Source organism: Lingula anatina, chromosome 4, assembly GCF_051362555.1.
Source record: "Lingula anatina isolate TDL-2025a chromosome 4, LinAna3.0, whole genome shotgun sequence".
Classification (NCBI taxonomy): domain Eukaryota; kingdom Metazoa; phylum Brachiopoda; class Lingulata; order Lingulida; family Lingulidae; genus Lingula; species Lingula anatina.
Genome location: NC_141770.1, coordinates 20,453,144 through 20,474,190, shown reverse-complemented (window position 1 = coordinate 20,474,190; position 21,047 = coordinate 20,453,144). Strand labels below are relative to the sequence as shown.

The 21,047-nt window shown below is 38.0% G+C and overlaps 1 protein-coding gene across 5 annotated transcripts in view; it reads left to right on the top strand.

Annotated features, from left to right (window-relative positions):
- LOC147762553 (vacuolar protein sorting-associated protein 4A-like) overlaps positions 1-21,047 on the top strand; it is a 125,646-nt gene that overhangs the window by 92,673 nt on the left and 11,926 nt on the right. The window lies entirely within an intron of this gene.

The window sequence follows — 21,047 nt, the reverse complement described above, 5'->3', positions numbered from 1 at the left end:
TGTATGTCTATAAGCACTATTATTGTCATCGGGGACAAAGGAAAAGACAGGTACGTCATGCTTCCAGATTAGATCTTCAATTAATTGTTTCTTCCTCATTGACGAGAGCTATTGAAAGGACAACAATTGACAAAGGGCCGAGGCATGCAGCATCTATTTCACTGGCTTGAAAATTTACCGAGTCTTGTTGACGATGTGGTCGAACAATCGGAACGAGAAAAAAAAATTCTGTCCCATGATTTTGACGTATGGACTAATTGTTTGAGCCCAGAAAAATTAATTTTATTAAATAATTTTTGTGGTCGGATTGACTGGGCCTGTCGAAATGCTTGGCACATTACCGTATTATAAATTTTGAACAAGTTTAACCTGGCTTTGCCCTAACCTTTTAACCATTTAACAACATTTTCGATCACGAAGAACAACAGGGCCGGGTAATCTATCCAAACACGCTTTTCTTTTTTTTTTCCTATTAATTATGAAGCGGCACAGAGTATTCAATTGGAGATTAAGACGACGACGATAATATCCATTGACCCGTATGTCAAATTAAATGCTAGTAGAAAGGGTTTTTAAAAGGGTTTTCTAAGAACATGGAGTCGACAAAAAGTATGATCGGAGCTTAAACAACCATTTAAGGAAGATAATCAACGATCATAGTAATTGCGTGTAATCCACGTGCCAGGATCCCTTAAGATCTTATCGGACACTCCAAAGAATTGCGGAGATGGAGAAATGGGAGGGTGATCTTATCGAAAATCTCAATCTACCTGTACGTTGGAGTTATTAGTCTAACTTACGTGGCAGGTAAACTCTGATTAAATGTGTCACCAAAATCTTTTGTTCGACTTAAAATGTCAAAGAAGTGCCACGTCTTACCTGTAATTTTGTCATCTTATGTGATATTTTGGCTTTACGGCTTATTTTGATTGTGGTGAAAATTTTTATAATTTTTACCGCAATTCATTTATGTCAGAAGTAACCTTCATTGATAACTTCATCTACTTGCTGGCCTAGCAAATCTGTTTTTATTGCACTTTTTTATAAGTCTCTGCCAGCATGGTTATATAATGTTTTCAAAGAATCTGACCGGCTACCATTACCAATAAATTAATATGTTACAAAAATTGTTTTTTGAAATTTGCTTGATTGGGTGCATGTAAGCTTGTTCTGCCAAATTATACATTACCGATACGGGCTGTCACCAGTACCTATTACCGGCGACGAATGTTTCTTTTTTTTTTTTCGAATTTATATCAGAATACTTTATCTATCGCAATGAGTGAAATGTCTGGCATATATTCATATAGCAAATATTCTTTTATGACATTATTTATACAACTTATTCAATCCAGATTTAGTTCACGTGTATCTTGATGGAATGATTTAAGCAAGCAGCTTTCTAAGAACTTTATTTTAAATTAATGGTTTTATATTCCCGTCCTTTTGCTGAAACGAGCAGTTTGCTTATTGTTTCATGAATAAAATAATGAATTAAAATCCCTTCTCCATACAATGTTCGTCTTTCGATAATTATCCTTGTTGAACAGTGAACAAAAATAAAGGCAGTCTATAAAGAAATATGTTGGTGGAGAGATAGGAAGAAGGTGACCTTATCGGAACTCTCAATTTACCTGTAGGTTGCATTAATTAAACTGTTAGCTTACGTGGCAGCTCTGATTAAAAGTGTCACCTGAAAATCTTTTGTCCTACTTACGGTAATGTGCCATGAATTTCGATCAGTAAAAAATAATTAAATTTGGGAAAAGATCGTTTTGGCGGAAATTCATGAAATGGAGGTGCTCAGAACTTCCACACGTTCGAATTTCATGGAATTCTGTCAATTTTGACCGGAAGTTGTCTGTTTGTCGCTAGGCCTTCTGTTATCTTCTCCCGATGATCTATTTAGAGTTACCATAATGTGTGAGTGTCGGTAATTGCGACCAAAGGGATACACGTACTTTCACCCAATCACTGTGTACGGCCCAAGGTGCTAGATAACGATCAGTACTGTTGGCTAGGGGCGCAAAACAGCATCTTTATCAGTAGTGTCGTTTTTCAAAAGCGATTCTGGCAGCAAGAAACTAGTGTTGTCTTTCGAAAACGATCCTGGCGCTCAGAACGGGAGTGGATGGAGGAAGAGACGGCAGGTGATTAAAGTCTACCATAGCCAAATAAGCTTTACTGTGGATGCTTAATGTTACCGCTGCTCCTTTCCGTGCACTGAAACCGAGACGACAGCCGATCGGTGTCTATGTCGCACGTACAAGTAGCCCTTATCTGCAATTACCGTTGAAGTCGGGCGGAGCTTTACGCGCGAGTGTGTCCTCATCTCACCGTGCGCGGGTCGTTATCTTCGATGCATACGTCGCCCTTCACTGCTGAAGCCGGCCTCGGCAGGGAGGCCATTACGACCGCAGATCGGTATGTGCGGCGCACAGGTAACCTTCACCACGGCAGCCGAACTGTGTATTACGGTCTCTCTCCGCCATGCGCTGCGACCAAGATGACCGCTGACTGTTGTCTGCGATCAAATATACATGGTTGGTTGGGGGGGGGGGGGGGGGGGGGGGCTGAGTGCAGGGTGCGATGTCCACTTTTTTTCACCCAGGCAACCCAATCTTGACCAACAGCTGATTACCTGGCACATAATTGCGCCAATGTACACGTCTAAAAAGAGTGTACATTTTGTCATGTAAACCATCTTCAAACAAACCTGCGAGAGATAGATAATCTAGACTAAACTGAAAAGGCAGTTATCATCTATTCGAGCGAGACAGAAAGGCCATTTTCATATTCGTTCAGGGGACTGGAAGATCGTCAATGGGAGATCGTGAGCGATCTGAGCACGAGGATAAGGCAATTTCCACATTAGTTCAAGGGACTTCGTTATTATATTCATCAGCAAGAGATCGTCAGCGTTCCGAACAAGCCTAAAAGCTTGGACTTTTTATCCGTGCTAGAAGGCAATTTTCATATAGTCAGGGGGAAATGATTTGCGTCACAGGGGCGTAACCTCGCATATGCACGGTTACACTGTGCGTACAATTTTTTGGCAAACCAGGATATTATTCTCTATAAATTTAGTGTATTTTTCAATGATTGTAAGTTAATGTTACCTGAATTTACAAATCCTCTGTATAATTTATATATGCACCATTGTTCTGACACCCTTCTCGTTTGCTTTCACAAAACTGAGGTAAACAATACTAGTTACCATCAGAAGTCCGATCTTAATCTTCCATATAGCTGGAACTTCCTTTACCTCTTAATTAGATGGTAAAGTGCCTTCAGTTCACAGGTATTTTTTGTCTTGAGTGTACCGAACGCACTCTTGCTGGCAATATTTATCTCAGGTAAAAATCTACCTGTGCGTTATTTTCAAAGAGCTGCCCCAGCCTGGGGGCACTAGATAAATCTGATCATCGGGCTAAACAAGGCGCCAGAGAAAGAAATGAACAAATGAAGATTTGAATTTTGACACGGACTTGATCCAGCTTAACCCTCCAAACTAACGGGGTGACATGGGCAATTTTTACAAAATGTACAAACAATTAAACTAAAATGTATTAGAACTTTATCCTTTAATATAATTGGTTCATTTTGGGAGGCATGCACCCGCATGTAAGCTGGGTGATGTCATATATAAGTTCAACCTAGAGAAGCTGACCATGAAGTGCATATCACGAAGTGAATAACAAGAAGGCGTTATAATAGTACAACGATCCGAGCGTTCTGTTTTTCAGATTATTTTTGAGCACTCAGGATAAGTACAGCAAACCACATCAAACAGCAGTACCGCACCGGTATTCAGAATTTAGATCGATACAAGCAGGCACAATCTATATAAGTGCCCAAATTTTGTGTCAGTAAACCCCTAGTTAAATAAATATACCGTAATGAGCAAGGCTTTTCCCAGCGAACTGTCCAGCCGTCATTTGGACGGACGCTGACCTCACCGGACGGCCTATATTTTCAAAGATGGCTAGACAGCTTACGACTTTTTTTTTTTTTGAAAAAAATGTAATCTTGGCTTGTCGGGACAGCCGTGGACATTGTAAGAAGTTTGCTAAGAGTAATTTGACGTACCCAGCTTTTATGATGCGCCACAGATGAATGGTACTACTTACGCTAATATTCAGTCACGACGAAACTACTTCCTAAAGCTTACAAAACACAATAAAATATTTCTATTAACTTTAAGATACACATTCCACGCTGTATGCAGCAGTGACAAGAGTGACCTTCATGCGGTACAAAACACTCTAAGCAAACAAACCGCCAATTTGTGAAAGGGGACACCTTCCGGACCTTCATATGCACGGCAACTGACAAAGCTGATTGACAAAAAGGCAATTTTCGTATTGTCAGCGGGAGATCTTTTGCAATCCGAGCAAAACGAGAAAGCTCATATTCGTTCAGTGGCTTTCGTTTGCGGAAGATCGTCAGCCGGAGATCGTTCTCGATCTAAGTGAGACGAGAAGGCAATTTTCATATTCATTCAAGGGAGTTCGTTCGCGAAAGAGTGTCAGCAGAAGATCGTTATCGATTGTTTTTAATCCTCCCTCCCCATTGAAATTTATAATTTTTAAAAAAATATTTTTCATTTCATTTGTACATTTCAAGGGACTTCATTAGCGGAAGATCATCAGCGGGAGATCATGAACGATCTGAGCGATACAAGAAAGCAATAATGGTAATATTTATTGCAGTTTTTAATATTACTTCTTTTGTTCTGTTACTGAAGTCTCTATTGTTTACAATGCTATTGTGCGCCTCAGCAAAACTGCCGATCGTTATCTCACACCGAGTACTGCGGTAAAGAAACAACAGCCCGACAGTACAACTCAATTGATTCTCCTCTGATCTGAATGAATGGTGATGACGATGTTGTTTAGCGTCCTAAACTAACTGTACCGATCTTTATCTTACACCTTGGGCCACACACGTAGTACTCAGGTAAAGGTACGCTAGGGCAACATTGCCGACTGTTAGATCTTTATGTGCGCGAAAATAGCCCAGTGGCTGATTTTAAGGAGTACGAAATTCACGAAATCAAGATCACGCAAAATTGCTTACTGGCCGAAATTCATGGTCCAGAAAAAACTCCAGACGGCCGATTTTAAGATCGTTCGAAATTCAAGAGCCGTTTGAAATTCATGGCACTTTACCGTAAACTGTCAAGATGTGCCAAGTTTGTTTTCAATCACGCTCCCTGCGGCAGAGTATATAAGGGGGGTGATGGACCGACCAGCTTACACTTTCTCAAAATCAGCAACTGCCGATTCGAGACCAACACCTGACAACATTGAAATTAGCATTCCTAGAGGAAATCTAAAGCACGGAGATGTCGGCTCGCCAGCTGTCCAAAGTTGGTAAGTTAATGGAACAGTCTAAAAAAATTATGAGAAACTACATCCTAGAATAGATCGAATGTGCTTTTGTGCGACTACATGTAGCCCTACTTCTACAATTATTTATTATCATTATTGAATAAAAAGACTGCCCAACACCAATATTCCTTCAGGTGAAAGAGAGTCAGAAAAAAAGGAAAATTGTCGTGAACGTGAAGTCAATCTTTTACTTCCTGGTTAAAAAAGAAAAGAAAACAACACTGATATTAAGGGCCTCACAATGGGTCAGGTTCAAGGACACTTTAACCTGGGGTCTATAAAAGGCGGTGCATTAAATATTTTCACCAGTCTGTTGGTCCTGCCAACAGACGAGTCTGTACTAGGACCTACAGACTCAGTATAATCAGGTAACTACCCACAATGCACTGGTGACATTGCATCACTCGCACTGCTCAATGAGGGTAACACCTCTTAAAAGAAAAATCACGTGCAGAACTGCAGGCGAGGGTAGGGACCTAAATGGGCATCCTTGTCTTGTCTGCGTTGTATTGATTTTGAGAATAGTTTGATAAATAATATAAATATAATTTATAAAAAAATTAAGTAAGTAAAAAGAATAATGTAATTTTATTATCACAATAAAATTATATAAATTAACTTGTACAAATGTAGGGCGGTATAACCCCAATTTGTCCCGCTCCGACATGTTTACACTTGCTTGGCCCAGGGAATTATATCGAAGGGAATGGAAACGGGTGGCAGTCTATTGTCCTATCTCTGTTAAGGGGCGGGACAAAGTGTACGAGTGACAGGCCAAAGCGACGGGGGGTAACCTGTGGAAATCCACAGAGTAGTCCGTTAACTTGCGAGAATACGCGAGAACAATCCTTAACTCAGCCCATCATGCTGGCATACGGAAACCGCGAAAACCTCAGAAAAAACACTAATACTCCTATGTTATCGACTGGTTAATTCAAAATTTGGATAACAGAGACCACATTACACACATTATGATCATTGATACAGATTTTTCAATGAATTGACTATGTAAAAGCTGAGTTTTCCACAACGACGACCTAACGAAGTTATTTGGTTTACCTTCGACATATATAAACAACAGTGTCCTCTCAGGCCCATTAGGTGCCCTCTCAGGTATTGGATAACAGCACAGGTTACTTACGTGCTTATAGTATATAAGTCAGAAATAACAAGTTGTTTTTATTTTGATCAGAAGTTAAAATACAAATCAATGCTTGTAATTAGTTTTGTTGTCAATACAAGTAAAAACTCATTTGTTTGTGATAAGCAAAATAAAAATAACAATGCAGTTCACATGGTTTTCTTAAAAAGCATGTCAGTGGAGAGTAAACGTCATTGGGTAAGTAGGCTTACTAGTAAGCCCGTCCTCTTGCACGTTGTAGAATGGTAGGCTGTGAAATCTGACTCTTTTACATATCATATTGAACAGGCGTACACCTTCATGGGCATTTATTATCATGAATATTGCTGACACAAAATGAAAAGTGCACACACATGACATTTTTCTGTGATCAGAAATGTGTTGTTAATATTTTGTAGGAAGCATATACAATTTTTTTATCAGAATGTCATATACCTGTAAATTGTCTGTGTATTATCAGGGGCAGATTGAGGCAGTCTTCTGGGTCTCTCGGAAGACGGTCAGATTTTCAAGTTTCCATTGACGATAACTTTTTTTTTTTGTCGGATGATGTTGAAATGGAGGATGGATGCAAAGATAATTTGGAAGACTGTCAGAAAATATATCTGGATCCGCCCCTGTATTATGGATATTATTTGATTCTTGTACATGTACCTTATTTATTTGCATGTACATGTAGCAGTATTATAGGATTTTGATAGAGATTTCAAGTGTATAATAAGGATTAAATGTCAGACAGCAGTATAAGATACAATGGATGGATTTAATTAGTTTATTTCAATTTAAAATTCTATGCTGTATCTCTTTGTGATAGCAGCAGCCTCTGTCTGCCTGGAGTAGTAACAGAAGATGGTGACCTTTTCTTTTCCCCATGTTCATTGGCCATAACAGACCTGAAAAGAGTAAAAATAATAACTGTACATTTTCCCCTTGCGTGATCATTCGGAAATTTAACCAGACAATTTTCTACAAGTATCACAGTCTATGTTTCAGATAGCTTATAATGTCCCCTGTCTGGACGTGCCATTTTACCTGACCAGGTTAATTTTACAGGTATAAAACAGTCAGACAAATCACAGGTATAGTGTTTTAGACAATAGCAAAGATCGCCCATAGAAATTGCAACCATGATAAGGTGTGCATCTAATCAGTTCTAATTACAGAGGAGGATATCATCAACAACTGTAGCAAAAGAATACTTGTACCCAATTACAAAGTGGTAAATATAGCAAGGTCCTCATGATATAGATGTATACAAAGGAAGTGGTGATTTAATAGAACTGGCACAGCCAGGGTCATATAAAACTTTCTATAAGTAAGAAGCATATTCAGAACTGGCTAGAAAAAAAATCCAAATTGTTATTTCCCACTGACATTTCCATTAAGAATATAAAAACAAATTCAAAATTGTGTAAACACACGCCTGTTATATTCCATTCCCACAACGAGGTTGGTGAGCTAAAAAGTGCCACGATAGAGGAGTAAAAAAAACAGAGACCCGCTGTTACGCTGAAGTTCATTTGTACACCAATGCACCCTTTCAGACTAGTATTTCACGAAAAACAAGCTGTCAATTCATCATTTCCCATTAAAAATACTTAAAACGTGCAAATTCAAATGGGCATAAATTTGGGTCTAAACCACGTGACCAATGTCCGAATTTACAAAGTTCAATATAAGTATGGTTCGTTTGTTAAAACAGCTGCGTGACAATCTGAACAATATAGCCCAATGCACGCTACATATATTTGGGTGTAAAATAAAAGCTAACATTAACATGTTTTCATCGTACAAAGATCCGTAAACTGCAAAACCCTGAAAGGTGTGTTAATAGCGTGTGCTGACATCAAACTCGGGATATCACTGAACGCGTCTCATGTCACGGCTATTTATCGCCATTTTTTAAAGATTTTGACAAACTTATCACCCAAAAGTATTGCAGAAGTATTAGATTTTCTGTATGTATACTCGATACATCGTGTCATTCTCACATTTTTCCAAAAACTTGCAAATTTGCCAGAATCCTACAACTTTATTTTCAAGATGGCGGATACGACCGGATCCACTGTGTTCTTCATCTGCGTATTTATATATGTTTACAGCCTATGAAGCCTAACTTTGTCCTACCTGCAGTCCCTCATTTCTTTAGTAATATATTTTTTCATATTATGTAGACATATTGGACGAAAATTAATTTTTAAAGAATATTTTGAACAGTCCCCCCCTTCTCGCCGATAAAAAAAGCCGAGACCAACTTCAAACTAACGTTTTAACAGCTTTCTGCATCATAAAAAAGGGAACTTTACCTTACTCGTGAGCTGGTCATCCTCTTCATTCGTCAAACGAAACGACATAGATAACCTTACACCGACTGTGTACAAATTCCTGAAAAAGATGTACACATACGTGCACAAGAAAAATCCGCGTCTGTGCCCATCTCACATGTTATGGTTAGGTATTCTGTGATTGGCTATTGCTCGTCTCTGTTAAATCACGTGGCCTTAAAGGGTTTGCTTCATGCCGTCAGAATGGCCTGAACGGAACATATTCTTCAGAAAACATGCCCAACTAACGATATCTTTATCCAAATACACAAATTAAAAGCTCATTTTGTAAATTTTTGGCTTTAAAAAACGTCCTATTTGCTCGGCCTGGGAGTTAATGAGCTACGTGGTCACGTGGTCCAATGACGACAATCGAGCCACTGGAGAACAGAGCGTGCTTAGCTGTCAAACTGAGCTGCATTGTCTACCTGTAAGATGACTTCTCTGGCTTCTGATAAAAGTTTATACTCATTCAAATCTCTTACCCGAGGGGTCTAAATCCTCGTGAAGCTGTGTAAAACCATTTCCCGTCTAGTCATTTCTTTAACAAGCATTTCATTATGGTTATCCCAAGTTGTATAAAACACTGCATTTGAATGAGTTAAGGGAAATGTTGATTATTGCATATGAGGTCCATGTTATTTGTGAAATTCAATTTATTTTATTAAACCGCTGACACTCTGTCTTGCATACTTTTATTAAACTGAGGTAAACAATGCCCGTTACCTTTACAAGTCCTATCTTAATCATCCATCTAACTGGAACTTCCTTTACCTCTTAATTAAAGGGTTAAATGGCATTCAATTTGTCTTGCTTGTACCGAACGCACTCTCTATCTAAGCTTTACTCCAGTTATCTCAGGTAAAAATCTACCTGTGCGTTAGTTACAAAGCGCAGCTCCCGTAGACCTGGGGGTACTAGATAAAATCTGAACACCAGGTTTATCGAGGAGCTAGAGAAAGAAAGGAAGAATTTTTCCTGCACAACTTCATAGGAATTTTAACACGGACTTGATCCAGCTTAGACCTCCAAACTAACAGGGTGACATGGGCAATTTTCACAAACAAATCATAAAACTATATTTCAGTTAACCGCCTTTAAAATAAATATGCCGTTCTGGGTAAATTAAAATAGTTATTAAATCGCAAGAATATTTTTGACTTAAATGATGATTTTATTATTAATGGAAATTAAGCTACTATATGAGGTACATTTGCTGTGATTACGCTGTCCTTCATGTTTTGCGTAAGTGAAGGACATTTTGCTGTATGTGCTTGTAATCTTTTTAAATATGTGCGTACAATTTTTGCAGGTCTGGTTACCCCCCTGTTATGTGATGACAGTATTAATTTGGCAATTAGTTCCTTAGCTTATTTGAATAGAATTGCAGTGTAAAATTTTCAACAAGATGTTGGCGAAATAGCCCATTACTCTTTGTAGGTATTTCCCCCGTCAAAGTTTGTCTAAAATTTTCTTTCAATCTTTACTCTTTCAAAGACAGTATTAAGTTACCTGACATATTTTCGTGTAAACTTAATGACAAGCCAAGTGTCTCCAGTTCATTCCGTACTCAATTTTACCCAAGCAAATTTTTTTCTTAAGTAGATCTTTATAGCACGGTGTTATAAGCTTACAAATTTGCAAAAAAAAATTGCGTACTGACGCAGAATTTGCGTTTCAAGTTATAAAATAATCAATCTTTTAAATTATTTAATATTTCAGATGAAATTATCTTCAGAAACAAATCCTCAAAGCATAAACGAATTAGGATAACGAACCATTTTATTATAGCAGTTCCCATTTTTTCTTTAATATAACGCTCTTTTTCCTGTTTTTCCTCAACACGTTTTCTTCCACTGAAGCTTCAAGATACCCTGAGAGCAATTTCTTTTATTAATGTTCGCGACCGTGTTTGAACTTAATTGTTTAAGTTTTGATATTTAACGTCATTTACAAATACCAATAAAATAACCCCATGAAATAAATGAGATATATTGAAAAATATGAAAGCCCAACTAGACGAGTTTCATACCTGTTATTACCTGGCTTGGGAATTGCAGCGGTGCATAATTAACAGGTTTGTTGTAAACGAGCTTTTGGTCAACTACAATGCATTTAAAATGCATCAGCAATCAGTAAGTTTGCCAACTGATGACAGTTAATCTGAAAGACTACCAGCTCTTGATATGATCTAAACCACCTGAGGTGACCATGATCTAGAGCATCGCAACTATTGTCACCGAAGTTAGTAAGTAAGTCACGGAAGACCGTCACAGACAAAGAAAGATTGTCAACGAGAGCTGCAATTTTGGTGAATCCCACGGCAACACACCGAGGCATAACGAAAATTCCTCAACTCCGTTCAACACAACTTTCCTTAACTTCTCCGTCTTTATGCACCATGCAGCTCAGTTGAGTCTCATAGACCTTTATCGTGATTGTCGTCACAGTACCACGTGACCCAGATCTGTTGCTTCATTTTTGCATATTGAGGTGAGGTTTACTAAAACGCTTTTTTTCTACTAACAGATTGTTTTTATAATTTTTAAATGGCGGGGATCGATTAAAACATACCTCTAGTGTATAGATTGAGTGCTGTATCTTCAAAATTCGAGAAATGGATTTTTACATGAACATTGTCCTTTAACACAGATGGGGTTCTTTTGTTATCAGCTCTCTATTGATAAGAACCAATGATATTGCTTGAAATCGTCACACCCGCCTCCCGTTTCCATTCCCTCCGATATAATTCCCTGCTTGGCCGGACATCCAGATTTATGGTCCCCTCTTGAAATTAGAATTTGGGCTAACTGAATCATAGTTCTTAACCGTACCAAATGGCACCGTTCGCCCTCTAAAATACAATTTTTTTTTACCAAACGCCAAGTAGGGAGTTGGGGCGGGTGGGGGGTCGGCTTTGCTTCCGCGTCCCATAATCTTGGATTCGCCCCCGATTTCTGGTTAACTCAATTCGCCAAATTTTTTTTTCTCAGTAATAGCAAGAAATGAATACTGAAAAAAATCACATGATTTGTTCAACAGTTATTCGTTGTTTATACCGATAAAAAAAACCCACTCGAGTCATAAAATTAAACTGCGCTAAATAGGGTATCAACTACATGTAGTTAGCAAGCCAAAATCTAGGGGGGGGGGGATGTGCTACAGAAACGGCATAATTACGGATTACTATTAACACCTCTTTAGTGTCCGGTACTGTACACCATACTAACTTCCTTTGCCCCTTGTCTGAACTGTATTTGCATCACATCCTAGGTAATATCCTAGTTAATATATTGCATTTCTCAACCATTCTTTTACCTTTCAAATGATTCATAGGCTTTGTAAATACTTGTGATATCTTGATATCTATATTCTTTTTCTATAAAGAAAATTAAAACAGAGTCAGCATCATACAATGACAAGAGGAGTATTTATTATCATATTATCAACAGTAAAGGAACAAAGAACAAAGCAGTTACTTTTCAAAGGAGTGAAAGCAAGTTATGAATCTCCAAGGTTCCAATATCAAGGTCATCTTTTCCATATACAGTTTTGTGCAGAGAAGGTGACATTACGGATACGGATAAAGCAAAACCGATTAAGTTGTCTTACGTACGCCCCTTAAGAGGACAAAAGAATTGTGTGAAAATTCGTAAGCTAAGGACAATGCCGACTTACGTATATTTTACGGACATCTTACGTACATCTTACACACATGCAGCGATGAGTAAGAAGGGGTGGGCTTATGTAAATAAGGTGACGGCGGGGTGTTTCTCGCCTTGCGGCAACACAACCATGTGTGAAAAGAGGCGTGATATATGATCCCGCTTAATTGTGGGCTATTAAATCGTCCTCTGTTACGCTGCGACGCGACCCAAACATGACAAAACCCTGGTTAGAATGGGACGTTTAAGAGTAATTTACATTGATTTATTGATTTCTTGTAAAAAATCAATCCCAACAGAGACTACTAGGATGCCCAGTCAATCCTTACCTTCGCCAGCAGTTATGCACGCGATTCTTCTTTTAAAAGGTGTAAGGCATTTTTTTCAAACAACTTGTTTCCCAAGCTCCGCCGACTTTAAAATGGCCAAATAAAAAAATAAATAAATAAAATAAATAAAATTGAAACCAAAAATAATTTTGTTTTTTTTTTTTTTTCACCGACGTCCGACTGATCATACTGTTAATAACATAAACGCAAAAATTCTTTTTCACGGTACTCTCACGTCACATGACTGCCTACAAGTTGTAAACGAAGGCCATTTGTGCCAAGGTAAATGCTTGGTTCATTTCCTCGAGCTTCCGGTTTTTAAGCCAATCAGTACTTCGTTGATATTTTACGCTACACGTTCGACTACTTGTGTCAAATTAATGCAAAATGGCGGGAAAGTGAGCTGGAGTAGCCATCTTGATTTAAGCAGGAATTTGACCACTGTTGTGTGGCTCAGTTTATAGTGAAGGAGGGACCAAAATTATTATGCAAAATGGTCTGCCCGGCCAGTGTTACAGATGTTTTAGGCAATTTTATTGACTACTTTCTGTCGGAAATGAACATATCAGTTGCAACACTTGCGTCACGTGTGGAGTGTTTAAACAGGGAACCAGCAGCGTAAAGAGCACAAAGCATGTTTTTTTATTATTATTTTGTAATTTACAAGAATGATTGACATTTATTTAGAAAAATAAAACATTGAAAATAAATTGCTGTTTTTTGTCCAGAAATTGCTTTACTGTGTTTTAGTTTTTACCATTGTCTAATGTAGTGTTGAAAGTGAGTTACCTAAAAGTATTTTTCACTTTTTTTCACTATTTTTCACTTTACCCCATCCGACCTCTGTCAAAAATAAAAATTGTTTGAGAAAATAGTAATTAAGACGTGAATATCACTGTAACACTACCTTTGTTAAACACACAATTACAGGCCAGTCATTATCGGTGGGGTTGAGGGGGGGGGGGTATATGCTAAATCTATTGTATTACAATATATAGAGCCTGTGTCTGCTTTGACAAGAGTCAGTATGGTGTACAATACTAGATAGTAAAGAGGTGCTAATAGTTATCCATAATTATGCCGTTTCTGTAGCACATCCCTCCATCCTTGATTTTAGTTTGCTTACTAGTCGATACCCTATTTAGCGCATTCTAATTTTGAGTTTTTTTTTTTTTTTTTTTTTTTTTTTTAACCCGTTTAAGCAACGTCCAATACTATGTAATGAACATCTAACTTACAGATCACATCAACAACATAACAGTATAAATCTTAACGGAACCTTCTTTCTGTAATGTTTGAGTTAATTGGTGGTGGGCAGAGTCTTATTATTCAATGATGATAATAATAATTGTAGAAGTAGGGCTACATGTAGTCGCACAAAAGCACATTCCTTAATTCTGTGATCTATTCTAGGGTGTAGGTTTTCGTATATTTTTTAACTGTACCATCAACTTACCAACTTTGGACAACTGGCGAGCAGACAACTCCGTGCTTTAGATTTCCTCTAGGGATGATAATATCACTGTTGTCAGGTGCTGGTCTCGTATCGGCAGTTGCCGCAGGGAGCGTGATTGAAATCAAAACTTGGCACATCTTGAAAGTTTAAGTCGGACAAAAGAATTTCAGGTGACCCTTTTAATCAGAGCTGCCAGTTAAGCTAACAGTTTAATTACTGCAACGTACAGGTAAATTGAGAGTTGCGATAAGATCACCTTCTTCCTATCTCTCCATCAACATATTTCTTGAGACTGCCTTTATTTTCGTTCACTGTTCCACAAGGATAATTATCAAACGAAGAACATTGTATGGAGAAGGGGTTTTTATTCATTATTTTATTCATGAAACAATAAGCAAACTGCTCGTTTCAGCAGAAGGATGGGAATATAAAACCATTTATTTAAAATAAAGTTCTTAAAAAACTGCTTGCTTAAAGCATTCCATCAAGATACACGTGAACTAAATCTGGATTGAATAAGTTGTATGAATATAATGTCATAAAAGAATATTTGCTATATGAATAAATGCCAGACATTTCACTCATTGCGATAGGTAGAATATTCTGCTATAAAATCGAAAAAAAAAAAAAAAAAAAACAGAAGGTACTGGTGACAGCCCGTATCGGTAATGTATAATTTGGCAGAGCAACCTTACATGCACCAAACCAAACAAATTTCAAAAAACAATTTTTGTAACATATTTATTGGTAATGGTAGCCGGTCAGATTCCTGGAAAACATTATATAACCATACTGGCAGAGACTAATAGAAAAGTGCAATAAAAACAGATTGGCTAGGTCAGCAAGTAGATGTAGTTATCGATGAAGGTTACTTCTGACAAATGAATTGCGGTAAAAAATGATAAAAATTTTCACCACAATCAAAATAAGCCGTAAAGCCAAAATGTCACATAAGATGACAAAATTACAAGTAAGACGTGGCACTTCTTTGACTTTGGCATTTTAAGTCGAACAAAAGATTTTGGTGACACGTTTAATCAGAGTTTACCCGCCACGTAAGTTAGATTAATAACTCTAAAGTACAGGTAGACTGAGATTTTCGATAAGATTTTCGACAAGGGACTCGGGCACGTGGATTACACGCAATTACCATGATCGTTGATTATCTTCCTTAAATGCTTGCTTAAGCTCCGATCATCCATTTTTAGCCGACTCCATGTTCTTAGAAAATCCTTTTAAAAACCCTTTCTACAAGCATTTAATTTGATGTACGAGTCAATGGATATTATCGTCGTTGTCTTAATCTCCAATTGAATACTCCGCGCCGCTTCATAATTAAAAGTAAAAAAAAAAAAGAAAGAAAAACGTGTTTGGATAGATTACCCGGCCCCTGTTGTTCTTCGTGATCGAAAATGATGTTAAAAGGTTAGGGCAAAGCCAGGTTAAACTGCAATCAATTATATGTTCAAAATTTATAATAGTGTGAGCATTTCAATGTAATAATTTGAGATGAAATTGATGACTCAAGGAAAAACGTAAAATACGCCGTCTTATGCCTAGGTCCCAACCGAACGTACGGGCTGCTACGTGTGGTCTACGGCCAAAAAAAATGGGGAAAACGTGGGAGTTCGTGCGTGAGGAGCACGTCCATCGTGCGACTTTTGGAGGACGCAAACAGCGCGTAGAAACTTTTTGACATGATCAACAGCCGCTACGTGCGATCTCGCTACGTCCTAGCCGGACGCTAGTAACCTGAAAACCGTGCGTCCAAAACGTAGTTGGGACCTTGGCTTTATTAGGATTATGGATCCTTTATTTTTAACATTCAGAATCGACAACACATGGGAAATTTGAAATTTACAACACAATTAACAGCAAAAAAATAAGTAACTATGTGCTATATACGCAGCAAAAACGTCTATTGAAACAATTTTAGGAGAAACATTTTATATTGTAACTGAGCCTTGAGAACCAAGACATCGTTATGAAAGAAAATACTATCTAAAATACTACCTAAAGGACGAATACAATGAAAGCGTGCCCCATATAGATGAACAATGATTGTGTGCAGTCGGGCAGAGAATCAGATAAGCGGAGGGGACTTGGGAGATGACAATTAACGCTGTCGCTCAGCAGCATCAGTAGAGGGAGAGGTGGCAATTAAGGCTGTCACTCATCACCTCAAACGAGGCCAACTCGACTTACTTCCCGTAACCCAGCTGACTTACGCAAAGCATTGTGGCCTATTGTGTTTACCCTGTAATTATGTTAAATGTGCGATACGTAAGATTATCCGTATCCGTAATGTCATCTTCTCTGCTAATTCAGCAATCTTAGAATAAATGTGGTAACTCGAAGCAACATGCCACTATAGGTGAGTGTGACTGAACTGTCAATTGTCAATTTTTGTCAATCCACTGGTACCAATCCTCCTTTCCTACAAAACTGATTGAGATTGCCAAGCCCAAGATGCACAATTGTTATGGGGGACTGTTCCAAGGTGACTCTAATACCCCGTTCACACTGCAGTCATTTAACCGGTCAAATAGCGAATTAGGTCAAGATTCGAATTATTGCGGTAGTCTGAACGCATGAGGATTTTTGTAAACCGGTTTCCAAAAATCCTACTAGCGAGCTGGATTCTCTCCAGCGATTCGGTTACTTTACCGGAAGGGCCACCTGTTTAGATCGCACTGTGCATGCACTAGCAAATCTCGCGGGAAAGAAAAGCAACATGCCAGGTCAGTGGACCCACACTCTCCATCGAAACCCAGCTATTCTCCTTCTTGTATCCGCCAAATTCTTCCAGATCTTACTTAAATCTTCCTTTTGACGACTTTTGGGTTAAATTTGATGTTCCAAAAACAAACACACGAGAAAAAAAACTGAGTGCGAGAAGAGCAATGATTGGCGACATATTTTTGTTTTCATGGATTCTGTGCATGCGCGATTCTTCAAACCGGAACCTCCACCTGAATTTTCAGTGCACGATTCGGTTTCCCTTTGCTGTGTGTGGCCAGACAACCGAATCGGGATTTTTCACCCGTAATTCGCATTGCAAAAATTCGGATATTTCAGATTGTAGTAGTGGGTATTTGTCTAATAAAGGTTCGCCAGAACATCCACTACTGCATCTTCCCTGAAATGGCAGGACAATCTCAACAGGCTGTCAAAAGAAAATAAATTAAACATATTTAAACTTTTGTTAATAGCTGTATAAAAACAATGACTAAATAATATACTGATCAAACATATTGCATAAGTAAAAACAATGATTGAAAATGAAATCAAATATGCATGACTGTAGCTACAGATAGAAAAAAGAAACAAATGAGAAAAGGTAAACATTTTTTCTTCTCTGTGGAAGTGTTCCAGGCATTACACTCACATCTGAATATGATGAATTTGCCTGTGCAATTTCAGGAGACTCTTCTATTATGCCCCCCTAGTAATTGTGTGTTTAACAAAGGTAATGATAGTGATATTCACGCCTTAAGCCTGTGGCAGTAGTCAAGCTAGCAGAACAAGGACAGCGTTAACTTGAAAGGAACACTTTTAATTCAGGTTGATGACAATTTAAAACTGATTCATTTTGGAGATTCCCTAGCGATAATAACCATCAATTAACAAATTAAGAGGCAATGCAGGCGCTAAGTTAGGTCTCACTTGCGAAAGCAGGCACAGGCTCTAAATATTGAAATACAACAGCGTTAACCCACCCCCACCACCGATAATGACTGGCCAGTAATTGTGCGTTTAACAAAGGTAGTGTTACAGTGATATTCACGCTTTAAGCCTGTGGCAGTAGTCAAGTAACAGCGTTAACTCGAGAGGAACGCTTAAAGTTCAGGTTGATGATAATTTAAAACTGATTCATGTTTGGAGATTTCCTAGCGATAATAACCATCAATTAACAAATTATGCGCAATGCAGTCGCTAAGTTGCATAAAAGCGAGGTCATAGTATACCTGTAAATGTATAAGTAATCATATGCATTTCAACATTTTCTGGGGTAACATTCCATCACATGAACAAAAAAAAATAAAGAAAGAAAAGCAAGAAGACTCATTTACAATCCAGTGACGGCACACCATGCAATGGTTTCTAGACATTGCATCACTCGCACTACCCAATGAGGGTTACATAAGTCAAAGGTCACTCCTAAACCTATTTATAAATTCAATATATTTGAAAAGTAAAATTATTCGCTATGTTTAATAATTATGTATTTATGTTGGGTGTTAACGGGAGTCACCCTAACAATTTTATGAAAAGGAGTAAAAGAGCGGAGTGTAACAGATTGTGAAATGCGTACTGACATACCATGGGCCCAGGGGCCCAACTGGCTCCATGATAAGTTCTGAAAGAGAAATCTGTACACAGGGAGATGTCCATAATACATCCTCTACATAATTATTAAAGGTGGGAAAAAGGTGGGGCATTGCACATTTTCACCAGTCTGTTGGCATGTCCAGCAGACGAATCTGTTGGCACATGCCCTCAGATTCAGAAAAATCCAGTGAGCACCTGCCATGCAATGGTAACATTGCATCACTCGCACTTTTCAGTGAGAGTTGGGCAGTTTTTTTTTTAATTGTTTCTTAAACAATTTTTATATTTGACAGAGGTCGGCGGGGGGTGAAAAATGAAAGATATTTTTCAAAATCATGACTTTTTGGTTATTCACTTTCAACACTACATTAAACAATGGACAAAAACAGCAATTTCTTTTCAATGTTTTATTTGTCTAAATAAATGTCAATTCTACAAATCATTCTTGTAAATTACAAAATAATAATAATAAAACATGCTTTTTGCTCTTTATGCTGCTGGTTCCCTCTTGAAACTCTCTACACGTGACGCAAGTTGTGCAGTTGATATGTTCATTTCCGACAGAAAGCAGTCAATTAAATTGCCTAAAACATCTGTAACACTGACCGGTCAGACCATTTTGCACAATAATTTTGGTCCCTCCTTCACTATAAACTGAGCCACACAATAGTGGTCAAATTCCTGCTTAAATCAAGATGGCTACTCCAGCACACTTTCCCGCCATTTTGCATTAATTTGACACATGTAGTCATACGTGTAGTGTAAAATATAAACGAAGTACTGATTGGCTTAAAAACCGGAAGCTCGAGGAAATGAACCAAGCGTTTACCTTGGCACAAATGGCCTTCGTTAAACTTGTAGGCAGTCATGTGACGTGAGAGTGCCGTGAAACTTCTTACGAGTTTTCGCGATTATGTTATTCCGATTGAACAGTATGATCAGTCAGACGTCGGTGAAAAAAACAAAATTATTTTTGGTTTCAGTTTTATTTATTTTTTTCCTTTTTTGGCAATTTTAAAGTCGGCGGAGCTTAAGAAACAAGTTGTTTGAAAAAAAATGCCTTACACCTTTTAGAAGAAGAATTGCGTGCATAACTGCTGGCGAGGGTAAGGATTGACTGGGCATCCTTGTCTCTGTTGGGATTGATTTTGAGAATGGTTTGATGAAAAATAAAAATATAATTTATAGAAAAAAAGTAAATAAAAATGATGTAATTTTATCAACACAAAAAGTTTCATAAATTAACTTGTACAACTGTACGGTGTACCCCCAAACCGTCCCACCCCGACATGTTTGGAGTTGCTTGACCGGAAATCCTGATTACTAGTCCCCTCTTGAAATTAGAATTTTGACTAGCAGTATCATAGTTCTTAACCGTACCAAATGGCACCGTTCCCCCTCTTAAATACTAAAAAAATTTCACCGAACGCCAAGGAATGTGTGTGTGTGTGGTGGTGGGGTGGGGGGGGAGTCGGTGTCTTGGCTAAATAGTTGTTCTCATATCATACAGTTGAATGTCAATAATCATAAAGGTAGTCCCACTTTTTAAAAAGCTCTCACTTAATCAGGGGTTGCATCACAGTTAGTGGGAAACTGGACCTGCACTATTATAGACCACAATACCGTGACGTATTACCGATTCGTTGACAAACGTACGTATCGTTTACAAGAAATCAATAAATCAATGTAAATTACTCTTAAACGTCCCATTCTAACCAACCCACAATTAAGCGGGATCATATATCACGCCTCTTTTCACACATGGTTGTGTTGCCGTAAGGAGAGAAACACCCCGCCATCATCCTTTTTGCATAAGCCCACCCCTTCTTACTCATCGCTGCATGTGTGTAAGATGTACGTAAGATGTGTATAAGATGTACATAAGTCGGCATTGTCCCTTAGCCTACGAATTTTCACACAATTCTTTTGTCCTCTTAAGGGTCGTACGTAAGACAGCTTAATCATTTTTGAAGTAAGCATATCTGTAATGTCATCTTCTCTGCACAAAACTGTATATATTACTATTAGCTGATATTTTTTAGCATATTACCGTATTCTGATACAATTTTTATGTCAGAGTTTAAAGCCCTAGTAAGGGAAAAGTTTGTTCTCGTAAATGCTTGTATTTTTTGTTTATATGCCAAGTTTACACTCCAGTTGATTCATCACATCCCTAAGAGTAATGCAACACTGATGTCGGAACGGATGTTTTTTTTTTTGTTTCTTTTGGGGTTGGGGGGGGTAAGCTGTGCGAACAACAACATAGTTTGCAACTAATCGATAACTTTTACATAATTTAAGTAATGTATAGGTTGGAAGAATTTGAATTCTGATCATAGAGAGAAGAGAGAAAATCATTCATTAAATTTAGTTTTCTAGCGTCAGCTTAATCAGGTAAAATGCGAGA